This window comes from Venturia canescens, chromosome 1, assembly GCF_019457755.1.
Source record: "Venturia canescens isolate UGA chromosome 1, ASM1945775v1, whole genome shotgun sequence".
NCBI classification, from domain to species: domain Eukaryota; kingdom Metazoa; phylum Arthropoda; class Insecta; order Hymenoptera; family Ichneumonidae; genus Venturia; species Venturia canescens.
The window spans coordinates 38,955,893-38,972,939 of record NC_057421.1 but is presented as its reverse complement, the minus strand read 5'-3'; the positions used below and the strand labels follow the sequence as shown (position 1 = coordinate 38,972,939).

The 17,047-nt window shown below is 35.1% G+C and overlaps 1 protein-coding gene across 5 annotated transcripts in view; it reads left to right on the top strand.

Moving 5' to 3' along the window:
• The window catches only part of Hsdl2 (Hydroxysteroid dehydrogenase like 2), a 324,919-nt gene that overhangs the window by 260,235 nt on the left and 47,637 nt on the right, over nt 1-17,047 (top strand). The window lies entirely within an intron of this gene.

The window sequence follows — 17,047 nt, the reverse complement described above, 5'->3', positions numbered from 1 at the left end:
TCAGTCGCGAGGACTGCAGGTAAAGCTAATCAGTCGCGAGGACTGTAGGTAAAACGCAGGTAAAATACTAGTGTGAGAAAATGCGAGCGACAAGGTAACGAACGAATGATAAAGAATTTAAGTAACAGTTAACATAATAAAAGAATAAGGTATCGGAGAGCGGCAATACGCTGCACGCCGGTTCAACTACGAGAGAATAATAATACGCGATACAGAAGAAAGGAACGAAATATAATAATAAACGAAGACGCTACTAACCGCCGTATAGTCCGTAGCGCGACAACAAGGGCGAGAGAGAAAGCACGAAAACATCGCGCGACCGGGCGCGCTCGCTAGAGCCCTCGGCGCGTGCAAGGAGAGAGAGACAGAGATACTCGAAAGATATTGCGCGTTATATTCAGCGCGTTTACACAACGAAACTCAAAGGATATAATTCTAATAACGACAATTTTATGGAATTTACTGCATGAAATAATTGAACCAACTTAAGGGAATCGATTTGTCTAGTTGAGCGTTACATCCTCAAAATTCGAGACCCGGGAAGTATCGGCCGCAATCTCGCACGATACTTCGACTCGTAAGTCTCTCGAAACGCCATATAAATCTGAACTAAAACCCGGAACTAGATTCCGAAAAAGAAAACATGAAAAAGCTCAACAAGACAAACGATTCGGGGAGATAAAGAACGGACTTACCGAGGGATCCAACTCGCCGCACAAAGGAAAGGCTTGATGATGTTCGCCGGAACGCAGACTCGTCAGTACGGTGATCGGAATTAGACTAATTGTGCGTGCGAGCGGTCCTCGGTGTTCGGCGCCCTCCCCACCACTCGGACCCAGCACCGCAGCGCTCACACGCCGGGCGCGAACTAGCGTTCGGCCTCCCGGCTCGCGCATTCGCGGTAAATTCGAAAAGGGAAGCGCGTACGGCAATTACTTACTGCACCGCTTCCATTCTATGCTTAATTGCATGATGTTCCTTGCTGCTCTCGCCTCTTCCGCCCGCGTGAAACGCTCCTCCCGACTAAGTGGCTGTGATCCGAGTACCTTTCCTCTTGGGGATCCGGCGGGCATCTCTGAAAAGGCAGAGGGGAGGCCTCCCTCATGACTCCAGACGTCATGAAGTCACGGTGGGCCCACGACGATAAGCCACCAGGCAATTGCAGCACCTCTCCTCCAGGAAACTCCCCCGAACCGCACCGACCGAGGCGCCGTATTGCACGGACCGTGGCACCCGAATTCACAGCTGTGCGGACGGTGCAACTCTCGGTTGCTACGGCGGGAGAGGCACGGGCGGCGTTCAACGGATGGCCTATGCCAGCGTGTCCTCTCAGCCGTCCGCAGGTCGAGAATGATGTTCGAAGCTCGAAGACGATGTGAGAAGAGTGCTCCCCGCGGGCGAGATCGGTTTGAACAGCGAGGTAGTGCGGGTGGTATAAATTAGCGATGCGCTCGGTCCATCGTGGCGGAGGCGGGGCCAAACCTCGGAAACTACAGTAGATTTCTGAAATATTGGAATCAAGGTAACACGCGAAGACTGAACTCTTTCTCTCTCTTCCCGACACGGGCCGGGAATAGGTAAAACAAAAGGTAATTGTCGCGCAACAGATAATAGGCGCGAATTCTTAAAATAAATCTTAACATTACGTAGCGGTGAGTCTCGTTCCGAACAGCGCCCGACGAGTCGCAGTGGCGTCAAAATGGGCCGCAAACCCGGTCCACTGGTCGACACGGTTCGCACGAGTGACGGGGCAAAATGTCACGTCACAATATATATATATAAACCATGTGTCAGTTTTCGATCATCGTATAAACAAACGGAGTTTTGACATTATGGAATGCGTGTGGGATAAATAAAGAAAACTTTCGTCATCTAACGAAGTGCATAGTACTAAAACCTGTGGAATGCTAAACTAAACCGGTATAAAAGCAGTCGCGTAAATGTAGTCTGTGATCTGTCGTGTGTAAAAAAAAATAAAATAAAAATGAAATGCATGTCGACGAAACTTTTTAAGATTTCATTAATTCGTTTGACTGAAAATAAGTTTATCATTTATATCATTTGTAAATAGGTTATATGATATCAATACATCGATACGCACATCCGAAACCACCCGAGACTTGTTTTCATACTGAACGTCATTTTGACAGGTGAGGTTATGATCCTCAAAGTGCTGTTGTGTGCGGACTCTAATTAATAAATGAAAATGGTTAGTGAAAAGTGGTTAATATTTATTTTGTTAAAACTTGTGGTATATTAAACCGGTATAAAAGCGGCCGCGTAAATGTAGACTGTGATCTGTGTGTGCAAATAAAAAATATTAAAAATGCGCGATGCATATGTCAACGAAACTTTTCAAGATTTCATTATTTCATTCGATTGGAAATAAGTGGCAACTGAGATAATCTTTCAATTAAGCCAGAGTGCGTGGAATATTGTTCAGTGTAAATATATCGTCAGTTGCGTGATTATATATCATGTGTAATTATGTAGGTTATATATACGAGTTCCCTTTGATAACTGTGTGGTAACGAACCGGCCGGGGTTTGACGTTACGAAGTGCGGGACATATGTAACAAACGTTCGCATAGTTATATAGGGAATAATATAAATAAGGCAAATCAGTTTATCAAAAATAGGTCTGGAAATTGTAAGAAAAAATGTTCGTCAACTTATAACGTCAAATTTTCTTTTTGCGATCTGAAATATTATGGTTGATAATTAATAAAACAAGAACACACGGAACTGTTAGTATATATAATGTGAGAAACTCCAATCGAATGTTTTCTAATTTATTTTTTGTGTCATCATTATTTTTGAATATTCCCATATTTTGCTTCCTATTGAGTCTGGCTCTGCTCTTTCCGATCCTTGTTTTCACTCCATCGGTTTGCAGCGGATCGATACATATTATTATAATTGGTTGCCTAATATGTGTACTTTAATTTTCTACCATTTCTTCATGCTGATTGTGGTAACCTGATTCAAGTGGTTTCCGACTATGATCATTATTCGCACATTTTGTATATCAGATTCTCAAAACAGTTTCTGGTCTTGATATAAGTGTAGTTATACTTTTTCCACCTGGCCTGTCGAGTAATAAATTTTGAAACTTGTTCCAAAAAGTCTTTGGATGCTTTTTTTGCTGATAATATGAAAAATTAAATCTTCGGAATGCGGTAGGCAAACACAAATTTTGACAACAATACTTATGAAATAACGTGTATGTTGAGTATTCCTATTCTTCAAACTGCAAATGTGGAATTATTGGTGAAAACATTCATTAAGATAAGTCTACAGTTGCTCAGTTTTGGATGCAATTGAGTATAATGTCTGCCAACATCATGGAAACCTACAGAATTTCTGAATGTTATGTGCGCTATGTCATTTTAATGTAACATCATGACTTCTAACACCCTTTCACTATAATACTATATAATTGGATCACTGAAATATAGCAAAAATTTGCAAACTATAAAATTTATATACTGTGCCATTCATTTTACTTTTTGACGCTCACCGTAACATAAATATGAAGTGAAAAATTCATTAGAAAAGTCTTCAGCTGCTCATTTATGGATGGATTTGAAATTGCTGTCTTCCAAACTAATTGCGCAGATACATTGAATCGCAGCAGATACCTGCGAACTTTGAAATTTCTGTGGATAAGTATATGTGCTAGTATCACCCCCTATCTTTGATTATAGTAATATGGAATGGAACTTTGTTCAGCAAGTTTTAAAGTGTTTCTTTTCAAATAGTATTGAAGTTTCTATTACTGCGGTATGGAGCGAATACCTTCAAACTCTGATATTTTTGTGTCGCAGCATGTGTGCCAATCATTTTAATTTTTTACTCCAACCGTAACATGTAATTTCAAAAATTCATCACAAAAGTTTTCAGCTTTACTATTTAACTTAATTTTCCTTTTTCTAAATTCCATGCTAAATTTCTTAATTTCTAAATTTCTTTCTAAATTATCCTGAAATGAAATTGTATTCCTCCACAACCAATGCAGGTACCTTAAACGTCTTTGATTTCCGTTGCTCTGTAGAATTAAGTACGCTCAGTTTTTTTTGCTTCTTTGAGTTCTGACACAATAGATGATTTCGGGTGCCTTTTTTCTGCAATTATCAAACTGTAGATAATTGGATCTCAGCGGCCACTTGCAAACTTTGGAAATATATTTCATCGGGGACACGTTTTGAATGACACGAAAATGTCTAGATTCAGAATGCAAAAGCAACATTTAAAAAGGGCCAATTCTGTTGGATTTGTTGATTCTTGAATTTGATCTGTCTTTCCTCTTTTCCTTTTTTTTTCTAACGTTATAAGCCGGAAGTCACATCTCAGCCCGCAACACGCATTGCTACATGCTCTTGAGTTCCCAATGGACAAAATATATTAAGGTGCAAGGAAAAAAAGCGCCAAAGTCCAAGAACAGACCCGTGACGAAATATTTCCAGTAAAATTTTGACGCAAAATAGGTCCTTTTTCGTGGAAACCAGCGTTACTAGGGAAAAAAAAGGTTGGGACAAGTACATTGATGGTCCCTCGTTTGCTGATAATTCCACCCATAAAAAAAACTTTGAAAAAAAATTTTTTTTAATTGTAAAATAAATTATTTCATAAAAAAAAATACAGAACAATTCGAAAAAAATTTTACAAATCTTGAAAAAACATTATATTAAAGCAAAAACTAATCTGTATCTATTTTTCTAAGTGTCAAAAGAATCAAATAACAAGTAAAAAATAATAAACCGAAAAATCGCCCTTGAAATCATTTTGGAAACCGATGCCTCATTCTTCTTATTTGATTCGAACAGCTAAATCAACTGAAAAAAACTCCATCTAATTTACGTGCGGCATTAAAATTTATTATATTAATTCGAGGCCAAGTATTTTCTAATGAATTAAAAAAATTTACCACTTGAATTACGTGCAGCATTAAAATTTATGATATCAATCGGTGGACAAGTATTTTATTAGTAACTCCAAATTTTGACATTAATAAATTCTTCTAAGAAGCTTTTAAATCCAAAAAAATCACATGAAAGCTAGTCATTTCTTACTCTATGGTGGCAGAGACTTCTAAGAAAATCGACTCTTCTCAGACTTTCAGGATCCTCTGGTATCATTCACAAAATTCGACGTCGATTGGATCGATACAAATTATGTTTAAATATTGTGTTAAAAGTACTTGTCCGGCCCATCACTTTTCGTTTAAATTGTTTATCCAAATAAAAGTCAGGGCTTGTCTAGAACTGATGGATCACAAGTATTCATGCAGAGGGAATTGAGAGAATTATCTTCAAGTAATTTTTACTTAATTGCACTAATTTAATAAAAAACGGAAACAAATTATTCCGCAATATAGAAGGGATATTATTGTGCATCGATAAAAGAAAAAAATTGTACATAATGTATATGTTCAAGCTTCCAAAATAACTCTGCAGTTTACATTCGATGACGGCAATTTTTACTTCCCACTTATTCTTCCAGCGAACGAGTTCCATTCGGAATAAGAACTAACCTATAATATTATTAAGAACATTAAATTAATAATGAATCGCATTTCAACAAACTTTTAACGAGATTCTGCCGTGCCATTTCGTTTTTTTATGATTGATTCTTTATTGAATGAATAGTGATGGGCCGGACAAGTACTTTTAACACATATTTAAACATAATTTGTATCGATCCAATCGACGTCGAATTTTGTGAATGATACCAGAGGATCCTGAAAGTCTGAGAAGAGTCGATTTTCTTATAAGTCTCTGCCACCATAGAGTAAGAAATGACTAGCTTTCATGTGATTTTTTTGGATTTAAAAGCTTCTTAGAAGAATTTAATAATGTCAAAATTTGGAGTTACTAATAAAATACTTGTCCACCGATTGATATCATAAATTTTAATGCTGCACGTAATTCAAGTGGTAACTTTTTTTAATTCATTAGAAAATACTTGGCCTCGAATTAATATAATAAATTTTAATGCCGCACGTAAATTAGATGAAATTTTTTTCAGTTGATTTAGCTGTCCGAATCTAATAAGAAGAATGAGGCATCGGTTTCCAAAATGATTTCAAGACCGATTTTTCGGTTTTTTATTTTTTACTTGTTATTTGATTCTTTTGACACTTAGAAAAATAAATACAGATTAGTTTTTGCTTTAATATAATGTTTTTTCAAGATTTGTAAAATTTTTTTCGAATTGTTCTGTATTTTTTTTATGAAATAATTTTTTTTACAATTAAAAAAAATTTTTTTTTAAAGTTTTTTTTATGGGTGGAATTATCAGCAAACGAGGGACCATCAATGTACTTGTCCCAACCTTTTTTTTCCCTAGGGGAAGTTTATGGTTTGATATCACGTCTTTTTTCTCAAAAGATCCTTATTTATGTTCAGATGACTGTAAGATTTTAGTTTAAATTTCTATGAATTGTTTATAATTTTCGGCGTATAACGTTGGTTTTCACGAAAAAAGACCTTTTTTTCGTCGAAATTGTACTGAAAATATTTCGATAGAGGTTTAGTCTTGGACTTTTGTGATTTTTCTCCTTGTCTTCTAATATGTTTCGTCCATTGGGAACTCAAGAGCATGGAGCAATGCGTGTTGCGGGCCGAGATATGATTTTCGGCTGATAACGTTAGGAAAAAGAAAGGAAAAGAGGAAAGATAGATCAAATTCAAGACACAACAAATCCAACAGAATTGGCCCTTTTTAAATGTTGCTTTTGCATTCTGAATCTAGACATTTTCGTGTCATTCAAAACGTGTCCCCGATGAAATATATTTCCAAAGTTTGCAAGTGGCCGCTGAGATCCAATTATCCAGTTTGATAGTTGCTGAAAAAAGGCACCCGGAAACATTTATTATGTCAGAACTCAAAGAAGCAAAAAAAACTGAGCGTACTTAATTCAACAGAGCAACCGAATTTAAAGACGTTTAAGGTACCTGTACATTGGTTTTGGAGAAAAACAATTTCAGGAGAATTTAAAAATGAATTTAGAAATATAAAAACTCAGAATAAAATAGAAAACGGAAAATTTAGGAATTTAGAGAAGCTGAAGACGTTTGTGATGAATTTTTGAGATTACATGTTACGGTTGGAGTAAAGAATTTAAATGATTGGCACACATGCTGCGACACAAAAATATGAAAGTTTGGAGGTATTCGCTTCATACCGCAGTAATACAAACTTCAATAGTATTTAAAAAGAAATACTTGAAAACTTACTAAACCAAGTTCTATTACTCATTCTCATAATCAAAGATAGGGGGTGATACTTAACACACATATTTATGCACAGAAATTTCAGAGTTCGCAGGTATCTGCTGCGATTCAATGTATCTGCGCAATAAATTTTGAAGACAGCAATTCAAAATCTATCCATAAATGAGCAACTGAAGACTTCTGTGATGAGTGTTTACTTCATATATATGTTACAGTTAGTTTTAAAAAGTAAAATGCGTGACACAGTATATCAATTTTAGAATTCGCAGATTTTTGCTGTATTTCAATAATCCAAATCTATAGTATTATAGAGAAAAGTTGGTAAAAGTCATGATGTTATGTTGAAATTACATAGCGAACATTGTATTCAGAAATTCTGTATGTTCCCATGGATGTTAGCAGGCATTATATTTGATCGCATCCAAAACTGAGCAACTGTAGACTTAGCGTAATGAATCTTTTCACTAATAATTCCACATTTGTAGTTTGCAAAGTGAGAATACTCAATATTACCATAATTAAAGATAGGATGTGATACTTAGCACATATATTTATCCACAGAAATTTTAAAGTTCGCAGCTATCTGCTGCAATTCAATGTATCTGCGCAATGAGTTTGGAAAACAGCAATTTCAAATCAAATTTCAAAGCCTAAATGAGCAACTGAAGACTTTTCTAATGAATTTTTCACTTCATATTTATGTTGCAGTGAGAGTCAAAAAGTAAAATGAATGGCAAAGTATATAAATTTTATAGTTTGCAGATTTTTGCTGTATTTCAATGATCCAAATCTATATAGTATTATAGTGAAAAGTTGTTCAAAGTCATGATGTTCCATTAAAATGACATAGCGCATATAACATTTAGAAATTCTGTAGGTTTCCATGATATTGGCAGGCATTATACTCAATCGCATCCAAAACTGAGCAACTGTAGACATATCGTAATGAATGTTTTCACCAATAATTCCACATTTGCAGTTTGCGGAGTAGGAATACTCAACATACACGTTATTTCATAAGTATTGTTGTCAAAATTTGTGTTTGCCTACCGCATTCCGAAGATTCAACTTTTCATACTATCAGCAAAAAAAACATCCAAAGACTTTTTGGAACAAGTTTCAAAATTTATTACTCGACAGACCAGGTGGAAAAAGTATAACTACACTTATATCAACACCAGAAACTGTTTTGAGAATCAGATATACAAAATGTGCGATTGATGATCATAGTCGGAAACCACTTGAATTACGTTACCACAATCAGCATGAAGAAATATTAGACAATCATAGGACACATATTAGGAAACCAATTAATAATATGTATCCATCCGCTGCAAACCGATGGAGTCAAAACAAGGATCGGATAGAGCAGAGCCAAACTCAATAGGAAGCAAAATATGGGAATATTCAAAAATAATGATGACACAAGAAATAAATTAGAAAACATTTATTCAATTGAAGTTTCTAACATCATACTAACAGTTCCGTGTGTTTTTGTTTTATTAATTATTTATCAACCATGTTATTTCACATCAAAAAGAAAATTTGAGGTTATAGGTTGACGCACGTTTTTCCTCACAACTTTGAACTTTTAGAACTCTTTTCGATTAACTGATTTGACTTATCAAGTTTATATTATTTACCAACTATACGGACGTTCGTTACATTTGTCGCGCCTTCGTAACGCGCGTCAAACGCCGGCTGATTCGTTAACACACAACTATCAAAGCGAACTCGTATACATAATCTAATTACACACATGACATATAACCATGCTTTAACTGACGATATATTTACACTGGACAATATCCCTCGCACACTGGTTCAATTGAAGGAATTAATACTTATTTCCAATCGAACGAAATAATAAAATCTGCATCACCCAAAAACACACGGATCACAGACTACATTTACGCGGCCGCTTTTATACCGGTTTAATTCACTAAAAGACCGGTTTTCTTAATATTATGACACCACATCACTATTTTTACTAAAATAATAAATATTATGCACTCTACTAAACAACAAACATTTTTTAAAATTGAATTTAGACCGCACTTTATTATGTCGAAACTACGTTTGTTCATGATGCTATCAAAAACTGACAGATGGTTGTACATATATACGTTGACGAAGTCTGAGCGTGGTTACGTTCATGGAGTGTGACCGTGGATACGTTTATGGAGTTTAAACGTGGTCTGTCAGATGGAGTGAGCCAATCAGAATGCGTTGAGATACAACTCTACTACCATTAACTCACGTCAAAACGCGTATACGTATACGTCGAACTCGTAATGTGTCAGTAACTTTTGCATAATCTTGAGCCCGTGCAAAGTTTTTTCTCAACAATTACGCCACCGATCATGCTCATTTTGGACGGAATCGAAAGAGAATTTATTAATTAATCTCCAGTTCAATTTTCAAAGTCTCAGATGACTTATGAGTTTCGTATTTGAACAATATGACATGCCAATTTTACCCCCACCACGGCGAATCATTTTATTCAGAGAAAGTATACTCGGCGAGAGCCTCAGGCCAGCAGACGACAGAGCTGTCAATGTACTTGTCCCGAGACTCTACCGAGTCTCTTGATAAGGCGAAAATCATATCCCGGCCTCCAACTCGCTTACGACCGTGCGTTTGGGTTTCTAATTGACAAAACATATCAGAGTACAAAGAAAAAAATTGCCAAAGTCCAAGGACAGACCTGTGACGAAATATTTTCAGTACTATTTTGACGAAAAATAGGTCTTTTTTCGTGGAAACCAACGTTATAAGACGAAAATCATAAATAATCCATTGAAATTCAAACTAAAATCCTATAGTCAACTGAAAATAATCAAGGAACTTTTGAGAAAAAAGACGTGATATCAAACCATAAACTTCCCCTAGGAAAAAAAAGGTTGGGACAAGTACATTGATGGTCCCTCGTTTGCTGATAATTCCATCCATAAAAAAAACTTAAAAAAATTTTTGTTTTTAAATTGTAAAAAAAATTATTTTATAAAAAAAATACAGAACAATTCGAAAAAAATTTCACAAATCTTGAAATAACATTATATTAAAGCAAAAACTAATCTGTATCTATTTTTCAATGTGTCAAAAAATTCAAATAACAAGTAAAAAATAAAAAACCGAAAAATCGGTCTTGAAATCATTTTGGAAACCGATGCCTCATTCTTCTTATTAGAATCGGACAGCTAAATCAACTGAAAAAAATTTCATCTAATTTACGTGCGGCATTAAAATTTATTATATTAATTCGAGGCCAAGTATTTTCTAATGAATTGAAAAAAGTTACCACTTGAATTACGTGCAGCATTAAAATTTATGATATCAATTGGTGGGCAAGTATTTTATTAGTAACTCCAAATTTTGACATTATTGAATTCTTCTAAGAAGCTTTTAAATCCAAAAAAATCACATGAAAGCTAGTCATTTCTTACTCTATGGTGGCAGAGACTTATAAGAAAATCAATTCTTCTCAGACTTTCAGGATCCTCTGGTATTATTCACAAAATTCGACGTCGATTGGATCGATACAAATTATGTTTACATATGTGTTAAAAGTACTTGTCCGGCCCATCACTTTCCGTTTAAATTGTTCATCCCAATAATAATCAGTGCTTGTCTAGAACTGATGGATCACAAGTATCCATGCAGAGGGAATTGAGAGAATTATCTTCAAGTAATTTTTACGTAATTGCACTAATTTAATAAAAAAAGCAAAGAAATTGTTCCACAATATACAAGGGATATTATTGTGCATTGATAAATGAAAATAATTGTACATAATATATATGTTCAAGTTTAAAAAATAACTCTCCAGTTTGTATTCAATGACGGCAATTTTTGCTTCTCACTTATTCTTCCAGCGAACGAATTCCATTCGGAATAAGAACTAACCTATACTATTATTAAGAACATTAAACTAATAATGAATCGCATTTCAATAAATGTTTAACCGGATTCTGCCATACAATTCCATTTTTTCATGATTGATTTTTATTTAAATGAATAGTGATGGGCCGGACAAGTACTTTTAACACATATGTAAACATAATTTGTATCGATCCAATCGACGTCGAATTTTGTGAATAATACCAGAGGATCCTGAAAGTCTGAGAAGAATTGATTTTCTTATAAGTCTCTGCCACCATAGAGTAACATATGCCTAGCTTTCATGTGAGTTTTTTGGATTTAAAAGCTTCTTAGAAGAATTTAATAATGTCAAAATTTGGAGTTACTAATAAAATACTTGCCCACCAATTGATATCATAAATTTTAATGCTGCACGTAATTCAAGTGGTAACTTTTTTCAATTCATTAGAAAATACTTGGCCTCGAATTAATATAATAAATTTTAATGCCGCACGTAAATTAGATGAAATTTTTTTCAGTTGATTTAGCTGTCCGATTCTAATAAGAAGAATGAGGCATCGGTTTCCAAAATGATTTCAAGACCGATTTTTCGGTTTTTTATTTTTTACTTGTTATTTGATTTTTTTGACACATTGAAAAATAGATACAGATTAGTTTTTGCTTTAATATAATGTTATTTCAAGATTTGTGAAATTTTTTTCGAATTGTTCTGTACTTTTTTTATAAAATAATTTTTTTTACAATTTAAAAACAAAAATTTTTTTAAGTTTTTTTTATGTATTGTTTTTCTGGTGCCATAATACAAGTATATACCTATATATTTTCATGACGTATAACGTATGGTGTGTTGTCTATGCTGATAGATGATGAGGTTATAAAGATCGCGAATTTGACAGTTCACCGATATCCCGGTCTGTAGTACAAGTATATACCTATATATTTTCGTTATGATATGACGTATGGTATGTTATAAATGCTAACTAGATAAGGTTATAAAGATCGCGAATCTGATAGTTCACCGACACTGTTCCAATTTTTCCGGTTCTGTAGAAAATAGATAAATGCAGGATAATGGTTTGGTAAAAGTGGTGAGAAAAAAGTGAAGAAGAAAAAAGAGAAATAAAAGCCGAGGAATCCAACAGTGTTATATGTAACGGAGACAAATCGAAAAGTGTCAACAACATTCGGATTGATGGTATAAAATATTTAGAAAGGTTAGAGTTTTTTTCTATATATATCTAGAGACAGGACTTGAGATCAGTCAGGATTCTGAAACATTAGAAAAAATATCCATGTCTCCGCTCTTTCTCATCAGCTCTCTCTCTCTCTCTCTCTCTCTCTCTCGAGATACTTTTTTCTGGAACATTTCTTTGTTATGTTGAGACTTTCGAGAAAAAAAATCATGCAAATTTTCATCATGCTGTTTTGCGAAAACCGCCATTTTGCAAAAATCGAGTGAGAAAAAAGTGTTCATCACCAGTCTTCTGGAAAGGTCAGTCATTGAGAACACTTTTGCTGGCGATAGTATGATTATTTGAGTACAGCAACAGTAACGGGAATCGATTTAAAGGAAAAAAATTGAAATTTGCAAATTGCTTCCTCAAGATGATCAAGATGCACGGTGCTCAAGATGCACGATGCTCAAAGTTTCCTCTATGAGGTGCTATATTTATCATTTTGGCTTCCTCATAGAGGAAGCTTTGAGCATCGTGCATCTTGAGCACCGTGCATCTTGATCATCTTGAGGAAACAATTTGCAAATTTCAATTTGCAGCATTTTTTTTGTATACAAGGAAATAATGTAAATACATTATTTTCTCTGCCTTCTTTTACGAACTTTAATTTATCTCTGGTTAAATCCATAAAAAACAACTGAATGACGAGCCATCAGAAAAAACAGTTTGCAACTTTCAATTTTCATTGTTTTTCTATTTACACTGAAATTAAATAATTCTGACAACTTTGCTGAAAAGTATAGAGGAAGTACAAACTTATACATAATATCTTACAAGATTTCCAGAAATTGAAGCGGTTGGACAATTTTTTGAAAAATTCATATTTTCGTAAAATTCAAAATGTCATAAAATTTGAACCACTCAACCGATATTCCCCAAATTCAATACCAACCTTCCTATTATGATAGTCTATTTATAAAAAAAAAATTATTAATAAATCTCTAAATTTTCGAAAGTTAGAGCGTCGACACCCTTTTTATGAAAATTTCAAAACGTCGTCAGATTCGTAATTTTTTACAAATTCTGACAAAATTATCAGAGAGTGAAGAGCTTGTATAGATTAACATCTGTGTAAAACGGTAGCCCTGTATCTCAAACCGTTTCCGAGTTATAAGCGTTTGAATTTTGCAGTGCCATAACATAGACACACACACGCACACGCGCACACGCACACACACGCACACGCGCGCACACACACACGCACACATACGCGCACACATACGCGCGCGCGCGCGCACACACACGCACGCACGCACACGCACACGCGCGCGCGCACACACACACACACACACACACACACACACACACACACACACACACACACACACACACACACACACACACACACCTACACACACCTACACACGCACACACACACACACACGCGCGCGCGCGCGCGCACACACACGCATACACACACACACACACATCCGGACATTTTTTCTAGATATGATTTTTCGATGGTTTGGAACATTTTGAGCACATTGACATTGAAAACTGGAAAAATAGTATATTACACACCTAGGGAGGGAAAGTAGACTACTTCAAACCGCGGGCAGAATTGTCACCCGAGCCGAAGGCGAGGGTGATAAGCACGCGGTTTGAGGTGGTCTAATTTCACTCCCGTGGAGTGTATACGATTTTTCTGTCCGACGCAGGCGGAATGCGGCAACTTCGGCCCGCGCAGCGGGCCGAAAGTTGCCACTTTCCGCCCGGAGGGCTGAAAAAAATTTTTCATCGTCACAAAGCTTCCTCGATGAGGAAGCAAAAAACGTCAAAAAATCTTGACTTTTCAATTCAAACCGCGAAAATAATGAAGATTTTCATTCAATTTTACAAAATAAATGCCACATTCTGAAAGAGCACCCTCAGAAACTTGCTATGCCAGATTTTGAAGATTATATTTTTTGTTCCTCATTTAAAACTGATGTGTACTTGAAATTGAGGGTCCAAAATTGTTATTTTGCGCATTAATGGGTTAATATGGTGATGCTATACAACATTTTGAGGGTAGGAGTATTGGAAATTTTTTCTGTGTAGCAACATGCCTGTGGAGTAATTTTTGAAAATTTCAAGATTTTCCAAACGTATTGAGGTCCACAGTAAAATCGTGACCACAAACGCAGAAAAATTCCATGTATTATAAACGAAAAACTTCAACCCTCATGGTCGAGGGTTAAGCATTGTTTTAAAAATATGAAAAAATTACAGCATTCTTTTTATGTATTTCGAACCGATTTAGGGGGTGGAAATGGTAAAATTTTGATCCCAAATAACGACCACCCTAGTGTGTATGAATATACCTAAACCAACTTGCATGTTCAATAAAACGATTTTTATTTTCAAAAAAACACTGATTTGGCTTAAGGGGGTCACCCCCCGTAGGGGCCGCATTTTTTGGGGTTTTTCCCCGATTTTTTTGCGGCAAGGATAAAAAATATAGACTTTTGAAATTTGAAGGTTTCATTCAATGGTATTCAACTCTATGGTAGAATTTTTTAACTCTGATATTTCGAGTTTATTCGGTGTAAAACTACTTCAAAGGAAACCATCTGCATGGTCTCCACGATTCCGGAGGTTCCGTTTATCTGCGATCAAAAAACCAAGAAGCGTTTTGATTTGTAAAGCAGTAGCTATCGCCTGAACGTACACAATCATACAGAAATATTAAAAATTGAAGGATTATTGAGCTATGCAACATTTTGAAAAATTTAAATCAGGTGTTTCAAAACGGACAAATCTTTCAATTTTTCATATTTCTGTATGATTTTGATTCAGGTGATAACCACTGCTTTACAAATCAAAACACTCCTTGGTTTTTTGATCTCAGATACACCGATCCCCCGGTATCGTGAAGACTATGAAGAAACATATGGGTTCCTGTGGAGTAGCTTTACACCAAATATACCAGGGATATCATAGTTGAAAAATTCTACCATAGAGTTGAAATACCATTAAATAAACCCTTCAAATTTCAAAAGTCTATATTTTTTTCCTTGCCGCAAAAAAATCGCGAAAAAACCCCACAAAATCCGGCTGCCACACTGGGTGACCCTCTTATGTTGGATTCCATTATTCCAATCGATCAATATCACGTTATCTGAAAAAAATATTCGAGTGAGTTAGTCGTAGAAATCCTGTCATTATTTAACGACTTAACCTCAACATTGAAATTTATAATTTGTTGCAATTTTTTGAATTTTAAAATAAATTATCTGTAATTTGATTTAAAAATTTTTGTTCCCTTTTTTCGATATCTCTTTCGACGAGGCAGGGAATAATTTTAATTAAAAATTTTTTCAATAAATGTCGTTTTGCAAGTACACTCTGATGGGAGATAATCGTTACCTAACATGAAGATTTTGTTATCCCCATACCCTGTAAAAATTTTTCAAGTTCGCAGTGCATAAAAAGTAATCAAATCAAATCAGAAGTTACAGCATGATTGCTGTTGAAAAATTGGAGACAAGTACATTTATGTTTTGTGTCACCTGGACAGTAGTCTCAGTGAAACCCTATGTGACACTCATGTAGTTCAAAACACAAATGCAGGCTGATTTATAAGAAGTTGTTCTATCTATTCTTTCGAAACTTGCTTCAAATGAGCAATTCATTACTAAAGGTCATAACAAAACCATTTCAAACGTAATAAATAAAAAAAAATTGAATCTGCTAAATCTTGGTAATGTATGAAAAACGTTTGGTTCAAATGAACAAAACGTTGTCAAATAAATGCAAAAGTGACGAGTATATCGGATAACGAATGAAAAAAATTAAAAACATAATGATATGTAAAAAAAATTACGAAACCAACTGTAAATAATTTCAACACAATTACGAAAAGCTTTCACAAATCATGAAAAAAACATTATATTTAGAAAAAATACAAATCCGTAATTATATTGTAAAGAAAAAAAAAAATTCAAATAGAACGTGAGAAATTCATTCCTACGGGAAGCATCTGGAACTTGAAAAAGTTCTAGTGAATCAAAAAGTTACCAAAAAATCGCATCAAAGGTAAAAGTCATTTGTTACTCTATGGTGGCAGAGACTTAGAAGAAAATCGATTCTTCTCAGACTTTCAGGATCCCTTGGTATTCACAATATTCGATGTCGATTTCGTGTCGGTACAAATTATGTTTAAATATGTGCTAAAAGTACTTGTCCGGCCCACCACTTTTCATTCGAATTGCTCATTCAAATAAAAATCAAACTAGACCTTAATTAATGTATTATTTTTATGGAACTAGTATTAACGCTGCCGTTACACGCCCACTTGAATTCGGACATCATCCCGTATATGCTCGGCGGCAACTATCTCTTCGCAACAATTCACTCATGTTTTTATGGTGATTTTAACAAAGAGCAATTGTGTAAGTGATGATAAAAATTAAAAATAAGAATGCGATACGGCCGTGAGCATCTTCTACGACGCTTAGGTCGACGGCTCGATGATTTTCGATGTCTAGGTCGACGGCGCCATGGTTTTCGATATCAAGGTCGACGGATCAACAGTTTTCGATGTATAGGTATAAAACTTCAAAAAGTAAAAAAGGCACGCCAAGTATTAAAAGGTCGTGACCGTCGTTTTAAATGATTTTCTATATTCGCATTGTCAATAAATAAATTTAAAAAAATGTTTAACTGTGAAAAAATATGAGATCTATTGTAACATATACAGTGAATGGATTACGT